We start from the raw sequence: 17,800 nt of genomic DNA on the forward strand, positions 1-17,800 counted from the left end.
CATGACACTATGTCTCACAAACAAGCCAATAAAAACTAAGTTAAAGCTTGTAGCTAAGTGGTGGTGGCACAAGCCTTTAACCCCAGCATTCAGGAGACAGAGGCAGTTGGAGTCAACCTGGTCTACAGAGCGAGTTCCAGGACAGCCACGACTGTTACAAAAAAACAAAAAAACAAGACAAATCAAAAAAACTTCTTAAGCTTAATATATTATTCAGTCATCAAATGGTGATGGTTTTAGCATTTTTACTAATACTGAATAAAGATTACCCTGAAATTGGATATATGAGCTTATTTATGTTAATGTTCGAAGAGAGATGATAAGAGACAGTAGACTTTCAACTGATGACTGAGGTAACAGGGAACAGTGAAAGTTGCGGGGTTTATTCCAAGTTTCTTATATTATGGTTATAATAAATATTTCATAATAAAAGCCTTCAGTTTTAAAAGCAAAAAATCTTGTCTGTCCTACACAATAATGGAAATGAAATTACTAAATTCCCACTAATTCTCTGTTTATAGTTTAAAAAGGTTACCACTATTTCTTAAATATTATTTTTTTAGGAATTTCCACATGCATGCAAATAAATATTCCCAGATGCTCATGAAAAAATCAATTTTGCTTTGCTCACCAATATAACATGGCATCTAAAACACTGCCTGGTGCATCAAGAACAGCCTGATGGACTTTCAACAAATCAGAGAATACACATTCCCATTATCACACCACACATACTATAGTATTTCATTTTTTTTCTTATGTATCTTATTTCTTGGGTATCTCTTTATTTCTTCTCTTATGGGTCTTTATTACTCATTTTACCAAAGTATAACATGCTTGTGTTTGGATGTATCACAAGCTATTTAACCAATTAAAACTATCAATTCAGTAGTATTCATATGGAAATATTTTCTTCTCCCACTCCCAATGATAGTACACCACTCATCGTTTGCCTGCATATCCATTTGAATATTTTCTAGGTCTTCCAGTTTTTAACTGGGTACCTTGGTTTCCTGACTCTGTTCTTTTAAGTTCTTTATGTATACTGGAAGGGCAGCACTCGCTTCCTCCTTCACTTCACAGTAAGGTGAGGTGGCATCAAGGAGAGAAAGGTCCTTTGTCACAGGGGTCTATCACTAGGGTGCCTAGAACAACAGTTCTCAATCTGTGCGTTGCGACCCTTTTGGGGGTTGTTGAGCAAGCCTTTCACAGGGCTCTCCTATCAGATATCCTCCGCATCACATATTTGCATTGCAATTCGTCACAGGAGCAAAATTATGGTTATGAAACAGCAACAAAAATAATTTTAGAGCTGGGTCATCAATCACAGCATAAGGAACTGTTTTAAAGGGTTGTAGCATTGGGAAGATTGGGAACCACTGGTTCAGAGTCACTGACTGGTGACTCCTCTACCTGAAACAGCCACTGGCATTTGGTTCCCTCTAGTTGAATTTCTTTCACCTTATATCTAGCAAATAAATCTTTTCACATGTTTATTATTTTTCTTTTCCTCATTTCATAACTCCTTATGGACAGAATTCTAGCCTTGAAACATAGACAAGCCCATCATGAGTATTGAGTATGCATTTGTCCATGTATCCTTCAAAGGGAACAAATCTAGACTTCCAAGTCAATAGTTGTTCTGTCTTAAGATGATTATACTCATGCTCACTAATGTCAAAACCGCCCAGTTGTAAGTTAATTTTTTGAAGGCAAAGTCACTGTTCTACACCTTAGTTATTCCTTTAAAAAGAAACTTTCAACTTATATTCTAGGATTCCCTACTAATTTACCAGAAATGTCTACAAAGAATAGAATGTGATGATCTCGCAGCATTATTCACTATAAATAAATGTTGAATTAATTTACATTGCAGGAGAAATAGTTTTTCTTTCCGTGTGTGTGTGTGTATGTGTTTATATGTGTATGTGCACACACACACACATGGAAAGAAGAATGTTTTCATGTATATGTGTGTACGTACATGTGTTCATGTGCACATGTGTGTGAGAACCCAAGTTTGATGTTGGGAATCTTTATCAGTTTCTCTTCCACCATATTTGTCTAAGCATCACTCCTAATCAAACTCAGAGCTTGCAGATATGGCTGGTCCCCTTCGTCATTTTGTTCCCATCTCTACCTTTCAAAGCTATTTTTAGATACGTCATGGGTTCTGGAGGTCCTAATTCTGATTCTATTACTGGTCTGGCAAGCACTTTAACTGATGAGCTATGTCCTCAAGTCTTATTCAATATTTTAAGTAAATGAAATAAAAGCATTTCATTTCAAGATGAGTGAGTAACTCTTAATTCCTTTTCTAATAATGATTCACTAAATGGCATTAAACAGATGAAAATGTTGAAATCATAACATCAAATGTAATGAAATGGTCATCCGCAGGAGGAAACTTCCGGCAGAAAGCTGGTAGAAAGCTTTTGTAGGAAAAGTGCTTCTGCAGATGGAATGCCATGGAGGAAAAATCGGCAAGTTTTCATTCCCGAAATTAGCCATTTAGAGGGCAGAGATGAGGTGTGAAGCTGAGCCCCTGATATGGCACAATTCCCTGGGGTGACTAGCCAGTGATTGGTGGCAGGTTGACTACACTGGACCCCTTCCTCCATGGAAAGGACAACACTTTGTCCTTACTGGAGTAGACACTTATTCTGGTAATGGATTTGTCTTTCCTGCACATGATGCTTCTGCCAAAACCACCATCTGTGGACTTACAGAATGCTTTCCCCACCATCATGGTATTCCACACTGTATTGCTTCCAATCAAAAAACTCACTTCATGGCCAAATAAATGTGACAATGGGCCAATTATCATGGAATTCATTGGTCTTACCATGTTCCCCAGCATCCTGAAGCAGTTGGCCTGACAGAATCATGGAATGGCTTTTTGAAGACATTGGTACAGCACCGGTTAGGTGACAGTTCCCTGGAAGGCTGGGGAAGAATTCTCCAGAAGGTGGTTTATACTTTAAATCAGCATCCAATGTATAATAGTTTTTCCTACTGCCTGATTCATGAGTTCAGGAATCAAGGGGTAGAAATGGAAATGTAACTAGCAATCCACTAGGAGACTTTTTACTTTCTCTTCCCATGACCTTAAATTCTACCGGCCTATAAGCCTGGGTTCCAGAGTGAGAAATGCTCCTACCAGGAGATACAACAACCATTCCATTGGACTGGAAGTTCAGACTTCCCCCACTTGGAGATTCTGAGATCTTTAATCCAACAGGCTAAGAAAGAAATAACAGTGTTAGGAAGGGTGACTGACCTAGATTTTCAAGGGGAAAATGATTTGCTTCCCCATAATGAAAGTAAGAAATATTATGTTGCTGGGCCATGGTGGCACATGCATTTAATCCCAGCACTTGAGAGGCAGAGGCAGGTGGATCTCTGTGAGTTCGAGGCCAGCCTGGTCTACAGAGCTAGTTCCAGGACAGGCTCCAAAGCTACACAGAAAAACCCTGTCTCAAAAAAAAAAAAAAAAAGAAGGAAGGAAGAAAGGAAAGAAGGAAAGAAAGAAATAAGGAAGGGCAGAAGGAAGAAAGAAAGAGTATATGTGACCCTTCAGTTGTTCTGATTAAAGAACAATTCTGCNATAATTCTGTCCATATTAATAACTTAATAAATAAATAGTATATGAAACTACAGTGGTATTACTTGCTTTATTTGAGTATGTTGTCTTTATTTTCACATCCAAGAGCAGGGTTTGCTCATGGTTGGTGCTAAGTGTTGAGTGTTGTTGAATGAATGAATTCTTGCTCATAAAGTTGGAGACAACCAGACCGAAAAAAGTCCAGATAGACTGATAGATAAGACTTGGATAGTTCTACTTCAAGATCTTTAAAGACAAAATACTTTATAGATTACATTCTTACTGAAAGGCATCATACCAAAACAAAACAAAACAAACCCCAAAACTCAGAATAGAAAGGTTCTATCCCAGGGTCATAGATTGGAGAAATGGTAGCAGTGACCCAGCTGCCAGCAATCACTTCAGGCTAATTTGCTAGTTTCTCCTAGCTCCAGCAAAGCCAAGTGCAGTCGGCTTCTTCAGGAGGATTGTGTCCTTAATTACAGACGCCAACAGATTAGGAAATTCACTGCTAAACTCAGGCTAGAAGAATGAAGCCCAGATAATCCTTCATCTCCAGCTAATTAAGCTCAGCTTCAGGGGCTAACATTCAATTACTTTGCTACCCTAGAGTGTTTTTTAAGAAGACAGTAAGAGAAACAGCACCAAGAATGGCCCTCCTTCCCCTTGGCCCCGCCAGAAGCTTGGAGCCCTCTGAGTACTTTTCCACAGTGTAACCTTGCATTCAAAGCAAATCTGATAAACACTATTTCAGACTCTGGTGTTTTCCGTGGAATTAGGTGTTGCATACGCTACAATGGGAGTTGAGATGTGCAACAAAACTTTAAAGTTCTAGAATGATCACCTGTTAGGAATGGACCATAGTTGCTTGCAGGTGTTAGCATAAAAGTCTGAGAAAGCATACATATAAAGAATTCAAAAAGAAATTAGCCTATTCCGATTCTGCTGAACGTATCAACTGAAGCTGTGTAAGTGGTTAAGACACTTATATAAGTGAGCATCACTGTTTGTATCCAATTATACAATCAAGCTGAACAGTCACCCCACTCAGGGCAGCCATAACATTTCCATAATGTTTGGGATGAAGCCTCTTAAAAGCCACTACTTAAAACTCTACTTATTTTCTCTTCAGCATGGAAGACTTAATAGTCCTCAGAGTTACGAGACAGAACTTTTAGATATTCAAGATAAGGATGGGTAATATACTATATTATGGAGAATATACTATATGTGTGTATATATAGTCCTCTGCATGTTTCCCAGCTAAAATAATTTTAAAACAAAGCCAGGAGCTGAACTTGGTGGTGCGCATCTTTAATCTTAACACTATGAAGGCAATGACATGCAGATTTGAGGCCAGCCTTATCTACACAATGAGTTCCAAGTCATACAGGGCTACATAGTAAGACTGTCCTAAAAATAAGTAAATAAGTAAAATTTTAAAAAGCTTTTTATAAAACCTCTTCTTAGTTCTATCCAGAGCACAGAGATTTTAGTCAATATACATCATGCTGTTCACAATTCCAGCTAAGAACATTTATGTTGACAATTTATTTTGTATTCCAGATCAAGTCTTCAGTAGACCAAATGTATACCAGGCAGTTCTGGTCCCTGCACTCTCTGGCCTTTACTACCTCAGTCTCTGCCTTTCCTCCTGACTGGTGTTGCCACACTTGCTCGAGAGGCGTGCAGAGCCTCCTTACTTTGTAAGCAAACCAGGGGATCAAGCTGGCACACCGCATCAGATCTACTCCACACTCCAGGCTTGGACTGGTACAACATCCTATACACCAGACCAATCCTCTCTGCCCATCAAATTCCATCCCACCTAAGCTGTTTCCAACCTGTAGACCCAACCTACCTACACATCCAGTCTTCTCCCCAAACCTGCTGTCAATATTAGCACTAACAAAAGTCCACATGCCCGTATATTATTGCAAATAATATAAACATTATATAAAGTCCAGCATTTCCTCTCTTAAACACTATTATGCAGAAATGTTTGCCAGTGAGAATTACCTAGATGAACCCTGGAAACAAAACAACCACCACAAATTTTAATGAATTTAAGAAAGTTTAAGAAGTCACAAACAACTCAGTGAAATTAAGGAGGATGAACACCTGAGTGATTCCCAAGAAAATACAAACATAGGCTGATGGAAACGACAAGGACACGCTGGGACTTGAGGACAGAATCCAGTCAGGAGATAGGAGTATTGGAAAGGATTCAACTGAAATGAATAACCCAACTAGAAAACTCAAAGCATGAGTAGAATTGATCAAGAGAAAATAGAATATCAGGATTTGAAGATAGTAAAGGGTACAAACCAAATAAACAAGAAATACTATTTTTAAAACACAGGAACATACAGAAAGTATGAGACACCATGAAAAGACCAAACCTTTGAGTTATAGGCATAAATGAAAGAGAAGAATCCCAAGTCAAATGGCATAGAAGAAAACATTCCCAAACTATGGAAAGTCAAATCCGCAGAGATTAAAGAAGCATGCTGAACACTGAACAGACAAGACCAGAAAAGAAATTCTCCAGAGCATATTGTAGTTAAAACATTAAGTATACAGAACAGAGAAAGTATACTGAAAACTGCAATGGAAAAAAATAAGTCACATATAAAGGAAAATCTTCCAGAACAGCAGTTGATCCCTCAGTGGAAACTTTGAGAACCAGAAGAACCTTGCACAGTGCCTTCCAAATCCTAAAAGATGAAGATGGCCAGTCTAGGATAATATATCCAGCTCAACTATCTGCCATAACTGAAGGACAAAGAAAAACTCCCACAATTATAAATAGCCTCAAAAATTTTATGTGCAACAAACCAAACTGGAAGAAAATACAGGAAGCAATATTTTGAAGAGAGGGGTGAATATAGCCAATATACTGAAAAGAAATATGAAGCCATACTTATTAAAATACAAAATACCAATGATAATAAAAATCAACAAGATGACCACATGCACACGTTTCAATAATATTTTTAAATACCAGTGGCCTCAGTTCTCTGATCAAAAGATACAGGGTAACTGAATGGATCAAGAAACAATCTCTCTCTGGTCAACAAGAAACATTTTAGCTTTAAGAATAAGTAATGCCTTAAGAGTAAATGGATAGACAAAGCACTCCAATCACATGGGACCAGGAAGCAAGCAGGCATCACTATCCTAACATCTGAGAAAAAGACATCAAACTAAAACTAATCAGAAGAGATAGACGGATATTTCATTCTAAATGAGGAAACAGTTAACCAAGAACAGGTTACTATCCAAAGCGTGCATGTACCAAACTCTTGAGTGTACCATTTCATTAAAAAAAAAAAATTTACCAGTGGATATAAAGACACAGATTAACATCAACCCATTAAAGCAGGTGATTTTGGTACCCCACTTGCTGCAATAAACTGGTCATCTTAACAACAACAACAAAAAACCCAAACACAAAACATCGGGATTAATTGGCATCATACATCAAATGGACTTATCTACAGAATATTCCATTCAAACATTAACAATACATATTCTACTCACCAGTGGTCAGGAACTGACCTAAAACAGTCTAGATCCTGGGACACAAATCTTTACAAGTACAAAAAGATGGAAATACTTCCAGGTATCCTTTCTGACCACAATGCAATAAAACTGACAGTTGACAGCAAGCAACTCTCTAGTAAATACACAAACTCATGGAAATTAAGCAACTCATTGCTGACAATAAATGGGTGAAGGAAGAAGACTAGGGGGAAAAAGTTCTGAAACTAAATGAAAATGAAAAAAACAAAATCTCTGGGACATAATGAAAATAGTCCTGTGAGGGAAATTTATAGCTTGAAGTGCCTTTATTTAAAAATCGGAAAGAGCACAAATAATTAACCAAATGATGTAGCTCAAAAATTTGGAAGAACAAGAACAAACCAAATCCAAACCCAGTTGACTGCAAAAATAATAAAAATCAGAGTAGTTGTCTAATGCTTTCTATTTCTGCAATGAAACACCATGACCAAAAGCAACTTGAGTATGTTTGGTTTGTGCTTCCCCATCACAGTTCATTATCAAAGGAAGTCAGGGCAGGAAATCAAATAGACCTCGAACTTGGAGGCAGGAACCGATGTAGAAGCCAAGGAGGGTTGCTGCTTCCTGGCTTGCTCCCTATGGCTTGCTTAGCCTGCTTTCTTATAGAACTCAAGATCATCAGCCCAGGGATGGCGCCACCCACAATGGCCCTCCATCATTAATCATTAAGAAAATGTTCTACCAACTTGTCTACAGCCCACTCTTATGGAGGCCTTTTCTCAACTGAGGTTCCCTTCTCTCTGATGACTTTAGCTTGTGTCAAATCGACATAAAAACTAGCTAGAACAGGAATTAATGAAATGGAAACAATGAAAACAACATGAATCGTGTAAGGGCCAGTTCTTAAGAAGATAAAGACTGACCAATCTTTATCTCAACTAACCAAAGGAGAGAGAGAAGACCCAAATGAACAGAGAACCATTACATCAGAAACCAAAGAATTTCAGAGTATTTTAAGGAATGTTTTAAGAATATGTACTCCATTTAGCTGGAAACCTAAAAGAAATGGATGAATATATAGATTCAATCAAATTATGATAATTAAACCAATAAGTCAATATCCTAAACAGACCCATAACAAATGAGATTGAAAAAGTAATAAAAATCCTTCTAGCTTAAAAAAAATTTAAAATCCAGGACCATATGGGTTCACAGCAGAATTCTATCAAGCTTTCAAACATCTACAGCCAAGCCTTAAAATCATTCAAAAAAGTAGAAACAGGTGGACCATTCCAAAACTCCTATGACACCAGTATCACTCTAATACCAAAATAGTAAACAAAAAAAGAAAAGTACAGGCCAATATTTCTGATAAGCATGGACTTACAAATAGAATAGAGACATATCAAGAAGAGTGTCCACTATGACCAAATTAGCTTTATCCTTGACATGCAGGAATGGTTCAATATATGCAAGTCAATAAATATAATAAACACTTAGGTGGACTCAGACAAAAAAAATCACTTGATTATCTTAATAAAGAAAAAGCCTTTAACAAAATCCATCATGCCTTCATGATGAAAGTCATGTAGCACGTAGGACTAGAGGGAAGAGCCTCAACATAATAAAAGCTGTGCATGAGAAACCTGCAGCCATCACCATCCTAAATGGACGGAAACTTTAAAGCGGTTCTACTGAAGTCAGTCATGAAAGAGGAATGTCCTCTATCCCCTTTCCTCTTCAGTCCTGTGCTCAGAGTACTAGCTGAAGTCGTAAAGCTAGAGAAGGTAATTAAGAGGAGACAAACATGGAAAGATGAAGCCAAACTATCCCGTTTTGCAGATGATGTCAGACATTATACCTTAATAATCCAAAAATTCTATCAGGAAACTTCTAGAAACTCATTTTTTTAATTTAGCAATGTGGCAGGATACAGAATCAACTTGTACAAATAAATAGATTTTCTAAACATCAACATGAACTTACAGAGAAGTTCATGGACACACCTACATTCACAATATCCTCTGAGAAAATAAAATATCTAGGAATAAACCTAACAAAGAAAGGGAAGGACCTCTGCAATGCAAAACTTCAACTTCTGAAGAGATAAAGACACTAGACAATGGAAAGCCATCTCATGCTCATAAGTTGATAGAATTAATATTGCTAATATGGCCATATTACCAGAAGCTACTTACATGTTTGATGCAATCCCAATCGAAATCCACATCTTATACTTCAGACACTTAATATTTGACAGATGCCAAAAATAAAAGCTGTAGAAAGTGTCTTCAACAAAGGTGCTGGGAAAACTGGACATCCATATGTAGAAGAATAAAAAGAACTGTATCTATCACCTTGCACGAAAACTACCACCTTGCATCAAAATAGATCAAAGACATAAACATGAAGCCTGAAACTGTTAGACGAAAACATGGACAATTACACTATGTAGGTGTAGGAAAGGACTTTCCAGAGAGGACTTTATTTACCCAAGAATTAAGACCAACAATTGACAAGTGGGACTTCATGAAACTATAGAGCTTCTGCACAGCTAAGAGGAAGCATACAGAATGGCAGAGTCTCTTTGTTGGCTACACATTTGATAGGATTAATATCCGAAATATATAAAGACCTCAACACATAGAATCAAAACAAAATAAAAGAAAAAAAACTCAAAATGGGCCTGAGACACAAACTAAGAAATATCTCAAGAAATGTTCATCATTTCTAGCAATTATGGAAATGTAAATCAAAACAACTTTAAGATTTCATTTTATTGGATCAAAGAATTCAACATAAAACCAACCACACTGAACCTCATAGAAGAGAAAGTGGGAAGAACACTTGAACACACTGGCACAGGAGACCGCTTCCTAAATATAACCCAGTAGCACAGACACTGAGAGCAACAATTAATAAAAGGGACCTCCTGAAACTGAGATGCTTCTGTAAAGCAAAGGATGCAGTCAACAAGACAAATGACAGCCTACAGAATGGGAAAAGATCGTCACCAACCCCACATCAGACAGAGGTCTGATCTCCAAAATATACAAAGAACTCAAGAAATTGGTCATCAAAAGAACAAATAATACAATAAAGAAAATGGGGTACAGACCTAAATAGAGACTTCTCAACAGATGAATCTAAAATGTCTGAAAGACACTTAAGGAAATGCTCAACATCCTTAGCCATCAGAGAAATGTAAATCAAAACAATTCTGAGATTCCATCTTAAACCTGTCAGAAGCTGGGCAGTGGTGTCGCACGCCTTTAATCCCAGCACTCTGGAAGCAGAGAGGCAGGTGGATCTCTGAGTTTGAGGCCAGCCTGGTCTACAAGAGCTAGTTCCAGGACAGGCACCAAAGCTACAGAGAAACCCTGTCTTGAAAACAAACAAAAAAACCTACCTGTCAGAATGGCCAAAATCAAAAACACTGATGACAACTTATGCTGGAGAGGATGTGAGGTAAAGGGAACACTCCTCCATTGCTGATGGCAGTGCAAACTGGTACAGCCACTTTTGAAATCAGTATGGAATTTCTCAGAAAATTAGGAAACAGCCTACCTCAAGACCCAGTAATACCACTTTTGGGAATATACCCAAAGGATGCTCAATTATACCACAAGGACATGTGTCCAACTATGTTCATAGCAGCATTATTTGCCATAGCCAGAACATGGAAATGACCTAAATGTCTCTCAACCAAATAATAGATAAGGAAAATTTGGTACATTTACACAATGGAGCACTACACAGCAGAAAAAAAAATGACATTTTGAAATTTGCAGGCAAATGGATGGATCTAGAAAATATCCTATTGAGTGAGGTAACCTAAACACAGAAAGACAAATATAATATATACTCACTCATAAATGGCTTTAAAGATAAAATAAAGAAAAATCAGCCTACAAATCACAATCCCAGAGAACCTAGACAACAAAGAGAAGAGAGACATACACGGGTCTAATCTACATGAGAAGTATAAAAAGACAAGCTCTCCTAAGTAAACTGGGAGCATGGGAACCATGGGAGAGGATAGAAAGGGAAGAGGAGGAAGGAAGGGGAGAGGAAGGGAGGAGAGCAGAGAAGAATATATAGCTCAATAAAAACAATTTAATAAAAAGATTCCATTTTTATCCCAGCCAGAATGGCAAGGCTCCACAAAACTGGTAACAATCCTAGAAAAGATTCAGGGAAAAGGGAATACTCATTCACTGTTGGTGGATCGCAAAAAGTGATCTCCAAAAGCTACAATTAAATCTATCACATAAGCCGGCTATACCACTCCTTCGCAAATAACCAAAGGACTTGACATCCTACTTCACAGACACTAGCCCAGTCATACACTCTATTTACAATAGCTAAGAAATGGAAATACCTTAAATGGCCTTAACTGACAAAGGGATAATAGATACACTAGGAAACACTGCTCACCTGTAAGTTAAAGTGAAATTATGAACTTTGTGGGATAGAACTCACAAAGATCATATTGAGTGAGATAATGATATCCCAGACCCAGAAAGACAAATGTCACAAGTTCTCTATTATTGGAAGCTCCTAGCTCCAAATCTTCAGATGTGAGTACATGTCATGGAGTAGCTACAAAAAAAATCAGGAAAGCAAAAAGATACTCCTGCCAGGATGAGGGGTGGAGGATGAAATAGAGAGGGAAGTAGCAATGTACACATGATCTGATGGAGGAAATGGGAAAATGGGGGGGGGCTCTAGTTATGGGGGAGACAGAGGAAGGAGAGGAGAGTAAAATGTAACACTAAGAATGCCTGAACAAGTCATAAACAATCATACTATTCATGATCCACTTACGTCTATAGTTTAAATGAAATTTTCTCATCTCAACTAGCAGTGCTTTCTCGAGAGTCAAAGAGCATCTAGGAAAACCCCTACGCCAGGCATGCGAAGCCCTCTTTTGATCTGTTGGTCAGGGCTGTTCGACAGACTCCCGAAATGTTACAGGCTATTGCTGTCGCCCTTTATTTCAACCACATTCAACCGTAAGATGGTTCTATCCCTCCACTTTCTTTCTGCCCTCGGCCACCAGAGTGCACAGCACTTCATTCTCCAGTGATTTCCTTTTGTGGAAGTAAGGTAAGCAGGAGAAAGGGGCTGGGGTAACTCCATCGTGAAACCTTGTCTGCCAACCACAACGCTCTGGAATTCATCCTCAGCACTCTGAAGAAGGAATCAAGGCAAGAAAGGAAGAACAGGAGTCATTAATCACATTCTGGGACTGAGGAGAAGACTCACCTGGTAAAGCATTTGCCGTGGAAACATGAAGTCTTAAGTTCAGATCCCCAGAGCCCGTGTAAAGCTAGACACAGCCACACCCATCTGTAGCCTAAGTGTTTCTACACAGAGACCCGGTGGGGGTGGAGGACAGGCTGGCTCAGCTTGCTGGCATGTGGAGCAGGGAACAGACATCCTGTCTCAAGGTGGAAGGCAAGTGTAGTGAGTTTTCATTTGTATTTTAATAAATAAAGCTTGCCTGAAGATCATAGAGCTAAACAGCCCCACTGGTCGGCCTTACAGACCAGGCAACAAAGGCACACACCTTTAACCCCAGGAGCCACACTAGCTTGCTGTAGAAACCAGATAGTAATGGTGCATGCCTTTAATCCCAGCACTATAGAGGAATATAGAGTAAACAGTTCTCAGACGCAGCCTCATTCTGAGATTCCCGGAGGCAGGATCGCCATTTCAGACTGAGGTAGAGGTAAGAGCCAGTGGCTGGCTGCTTTGCTTTACTGACCCCTCAGGTTAAACCCCAACATCTGTCTCTGTGTTTTTATTGATCATGCTACAGGCAAGGACTGACATGGAAGGTTGTCCTGTGATTCCTACACATTGGGTCACAAACACGGGCTCATATCCGCACATACGTGCACACGCGTGCACATACACCTTATAGAACATACTCTTCTCACGCCTGCTGTGTCATGTCCTAATGTCCACCATAAATGAGGGGAAGTGAGAACAGAATGGCCGTGCCGTCTCCAGTAACTACTACCCCCTCTGTTTGCCCTCTCACCCCTTGCATTCTTCTCTCCCCACCCCCATCAGATCACAGAATTGCAGGGGCTTCCCCTGAGCCCCAACAGAGCAAGAAAAGGCACTGCCCGAAGAGAGGCATCTGATGAAAACTCACCCCGTTGTTTTGCCAGGAAACCTTAGCCACACATCTTTGTGCACTACACCTTCATGTGAAGCCACTCAGTCTATACAAAAGGGGCTTTGTATATCCACTGCTGAAGGCCAATGCAGAATTCTAGAACTGTGTTCTGCCATGCTTTTTTTTTGTAGTAAGTGTCCTGTATCTTTTTTAAAAAAAAAAGATTTTATGTATTTATTATGTATACAACATTCTGCCTCCATGTATGCCTGAATGCCAGAAGAGGGTGCCAGATCTCATTACAGATGGTTGTGAGCCACCATGTGGTTGCTGGGAATTGAACTCAGGACCTCTGGAAGAGCAGCCAGGGCTCTTAACCACTGAGCCATCTCTCCAGCCCCCAAGTGTCCTGTATCTTACATCATTAAACTGTTAAATAGTTTAACAAAAAATATTTATTTTATAAGAATAAAATATTAAAACGCCATGTCCAGCTAAAGCATTTTTCCCTCCACCTCTATGGTAAGAATTCTGTCTTTTTTAAAGTTAGCCCCCGAAAGCGGCAGTTCTCCTTCCAGCATTCCACACGTGCTTGGATTTCGTTGACTCCCCTCATGTCACACTCTTCTCCTAGCTCCCTGCTTCCTACTCTCCCTTAATGATGCGGACCTCAGCCTCCCAGACCTGCAGACACAGCCAACAGCTCATACAGCACCAGCGGCCATCATTAATCCAACATCACCCCTCCGCTTCCCTGTTGGCTTATGAGCAATTGACCACTAACACTACTGAGGTCACTAAAAATTACAAAAATCTAAGGACACGATCCTTGAGAATACTCTAGAGTTTCCAAGGATCTTTTGCCATAATTAGTGTCCGAAACACACTCTTAATCTGGGGGAACAATTTAAACACTGGGTTTCACCCACATGCCATATTAGCCCTCTGGCAATGGCGGCTCTGCTCAGGTAATAAGTGGTTCTGGTTGTTGTTTTATCAATATACACACAGTCACCAAAACCAGCACGAGCCAACGAGGCATGCTGGCTGTCCTCACACCGTGTCTCTCTTCTGAACCCAAAGAGCTGCGCATGAAGCTCACATCGAAGTGAAAATTTGAGAATCAATTTAGGAGAAATGCATTCTGAGAGTACAAAGCAGACGGAACTATAGAGAGATTGGCATTCCGCTCATTCGCCCGTGCCCTCCGCTCATCACTCAGCTACATACGCACTGCACTGCACTGCTAGAAGTTCTCAGCAGGTAAACAAATGCCCCTTATTCTGTCTCTACCAGGAACATTGCCTGTAATTTCAATTTATGTGACATATAGCCGCATATTCTTCAAGCACTTGGATGTACCAGAGTTACCTAACCTTTTCCTTACATTTGGATGTTTAAGTTATGTTGAGTTTTAAAAACCAACCCCCAAATGTTAGGTTTTATTTTTAGATATTACTGGTTTCTCATTTAAAAACCACCTGGCCTGACTAAGGTATGGTGGCACACACCTTTAATCCCACCACTTGGGAGGCAGAAGCACACAGAGCTCTGTGAGTTTGAGGCCAGCCTGGTCTACATAGTAAGTTCGAAGATAGCCAGAGCTACACCGTGAGACCCTGCCTCAAAATTAACTAATTAATTAACTAATTAAAAATAAATAAATAGGGCCGGGCGGTGGTGGCACACGCCTGTAATCCCAGCACTCGGGAGGCAGAGGCAGGCGGATCTCTGTGAGTTCGAGCTGGCCTGGTCTACAAGAGCTAGTTCCAGGACAGGCTCCAAAACCACAGAGAAACCCTGTCTCGAAAAATAAATAAATAAATAAATAGAAAGAAAGAAAGAAAGAAAGAAAGAAAGAAAGAAAGAAAGAAAGAAAGAAAGAAAGAAAGCTGACCTATTAAGGTCCTCTACTTTTGGCCACTAATCTTAACAGTCCCCTGTTCTGAACCCTCCTAGACTCAACAAGTCACACATTCTCCACTCCATTTAAACCCAGACCTCCAGGAGCCCCTCTAGGGAGCTGGCTCTCACCTCCTCCCTCCCCATCTATCACCATCCTGCATATCAGTGTGAGGGCCACAGGAGCAGAGTGCAGCTGTCACCACCCACAGGGCTGGCGCCCAGCTCACTGGCACAGAACTCCCTCTTAGCGTTGTCATCGACTCTCGTGGCGGTACCGTCACCCTCTTCCCATGCCTCTGAACCACCATTCTGAGCCACTCTACCCAATCAGCACTCTGCAGGCACAGCTCACATGGAAAGGGACAGAGATGGCAAGTCCCTTCCTTTACAAGAATCATCAGTTAGTACTCTACTTTCCCCAAGCCAGAGATGGCATGGAAGCCTTCAGGCTGGCTTGTTTGGTTCACATAGAATTTTTTTAAAGAGGAAAACAAATGGATATAGCCATTGAAATTTTGAATGACGTAACAGATCTAGTTCTCTCACTTCTTTAAAAATAAATCTAAGGGTTAGGGGGATTGCAAGTTGGTAACACGCTTGCACGTGGGTCTGACTTCAGATCCCTAGCACCCACATAAAGACAAGCTTTATGGCACACATCTTTGGTCCCAGCACTGGTCAGACAGACAGGCTCCCCAACGCTCATCAGCCATCCAGCCTAGCAGAACTGATGAACTCTGGGTTCTGTGAGGGATCCAGTTTCAAAACTAAAGTGGACAGTAACTGAGAAAGACAACTCATGTTAGCATGTGACCTCTACGTGCACAAACATACATACATACACACACATGTTTGCCACATACACAAACAAGGGAGAACTGGAAGCTGAGCATGCACTTCAGTGGTAAAACATACATTCGGTACCTGTACGGCTCCGGGTTTCATCCCCAAACCCAGGGGACATGAGGAGAGCTCTGGTAACCAGGAGCCTGCATTTCAGGGGCAGCGTGATGCTCTGGGACTGTTGGGGGCCAGGCATGCCTGTCCAACCCATAAGAGTCCTGAAGGCTCATGTGAGGGTGACCTGTGGAGATCTCACATGTATACCATTTCCAGAAGGAAGGAAGGAAGTGGGTTTTAGGGACAAAAGAGCAGTTCTATGAGACCTGTCACACGCACAGGAAGTTGGTGCAACTGACTCAAGGACATTTCTATGGCTGTACAGAGTTTCACTGCTTTCCCTCCTTCAAATAGTCTGAAGGCCAGCGACAGCTGCAGACTGAATGAGAAATGACAGGACCATCTCAAGCTTGGGCCCCACCCACCTCGCTGACAGGAGGGAGCTGATGCTGGCACCATGGTCCCCCAGAACACTGGCGGCATCCCGTAGTGACTGCAGGGATTTACAATGCCCCTTCTGATGAGGTTAGGAATGCAGCCTGTTCTCGCCCTGATTTCTCTGTGCCTTGACAGGCATCAGGACTGAAAACACATGGCGGAGAAGGGGCTTATTTCATCTTACATGTCCAAGTCACAGTCCATCACTGGGGCAAAACAAGGCAGGAACCCAATCAAGAATCTGGAGGCAGAAGCTGAAGTGCAGACACAGAGGAATGTTTCCTCCTGGCTTGCTCCTCATGCTTCTTCAGCCTGCTTTCTTACCCAATCACGGACCACAGCGAGCTGAACCCTCCCACATCAATTGTTAATCAAGAAGCTACCCATAGACATGCCTACAGGCCTGACAAACTAAATTCCTTCGTTAAATTTCTATTTTCTCAAGTGGCTTTAGTTTGTGTCAAGTTCAGAAAAACTGACTGACTCACAACCCTTACCTCTGCCAGATACTGTGACTGAGAGGTCCTGATGGAGGCAAGACCTCGCAAAGCCAAGCTCACTGCTCCCCACTTCTTGAGGCTTCCCTTGGGAAACTTCATCCCACAGCCAAAACGCCAGGATGATGACCCAAGCACCTACAATTCCACTGTATAGACAGCCCCAGAAAAATAAGCTTACTTGTGTTAAATGGCTAACCAATTAGTTTTGTCCAGCCAAAGGCCCCTGGGAAGAGGAGAACCTGTTGATGAACTGTCTGGTGGCATCAGGCACATAGGAGGACGTGCACCTGAGGAAGAAAGGTCTAACAGGCTCCGAAAAATGACTTCACGTTCCAAGTCTCAAGCTACCCAATGGCACACGGGCTGCACGCTGGAAGGTGTGAATCCCACAGAGGCAGTTGTCAAAGGTGGTTGGTTTCCTCTGGACTTGACCAACCCAGGTCAGGAAAAGTGCCCAAGCTCCTCATCCCACTGCTTTATTTGAGAAGACACTTGGCATCAGTGAGTGGCCTGGAAGTGCTTTGATAGCAATCATTAACATTATCACCATCATCACCATCTAGGCCCCGGCCATACTGGAGCACGCATGGGCAGCCTGTTTGTGGTGGTTCACCAGTTCTCCTGGGCTCAGTAGTGGTAGTGCAAGTATTTACTCAGCATCCAGCTCTGTCCTCCTTGTCTACAGAATCCCAGCTGTGTTCAGGAGACAACATAACAAGCTTGGGAAACTCCTATCTTCCCAGTTTGCCGATCCAGGCTATGGCTCCCAGAAAGGGAAATAGAAAGGGCACACTCCTG

At 41.0% G+C, this 17,800-nt stretch overlaps 1 protein-coding gene, 1 long non-coding RNA gene and 1 other non-coding gene across 7 annotated transcripts in view; 1 reads left to right on the forward strand and 2 right to left on the reverse strand.

The window, feature by feature from the left end:
* Positions 1-17,800, forward strand: part of Rap1gds1 (Rap1 GTPase-GDP dissociation stimulator 1) — a 575,856-nt gene that overhangs the window by 114,522 nt on the left and 443,534 nt on the right. The window lies entirely within an intron of this gene.
* The window catches only part of LOC126488352 (uncharacterized), a 124,491-nt gene that overhangs the window by 100,107 nt on the left and 6,584 nt on the right, over positions 1-17,800 (reverse strand). The gene's annotated exons all lie outside the window — the stretch shown is intronic.
* LOC126488357 (small nucleolar RNA SNORD113/SNORD114 family) lies at positions 13,923-13,994 on the reverse strand. Its single transcript, XR_007588662.1, has one exon. It is a non-coding gene; the product is annotated as a small nucleolar RNA SNORD113/SNORD114 family (small nucleolar RNA).

This window comes from Alexandromys fortis, unplaced genomic scaffold (genome assembly GCF_014885135.2).
Source record: "Alexandromys fortis isolate MF-2015 unplaced genomic scaffold, M_Fortis_MF-2015_v1.1 scaffold_196, whole genome shotgun sequence".
Classification (NCBI taxonomy): domain Eukaryota; kingdom Metazoa; phylum Chordata; class Mammalia; order Rodentia; family Cricetidae; genus Alexandromys; species Alexandromys fortis.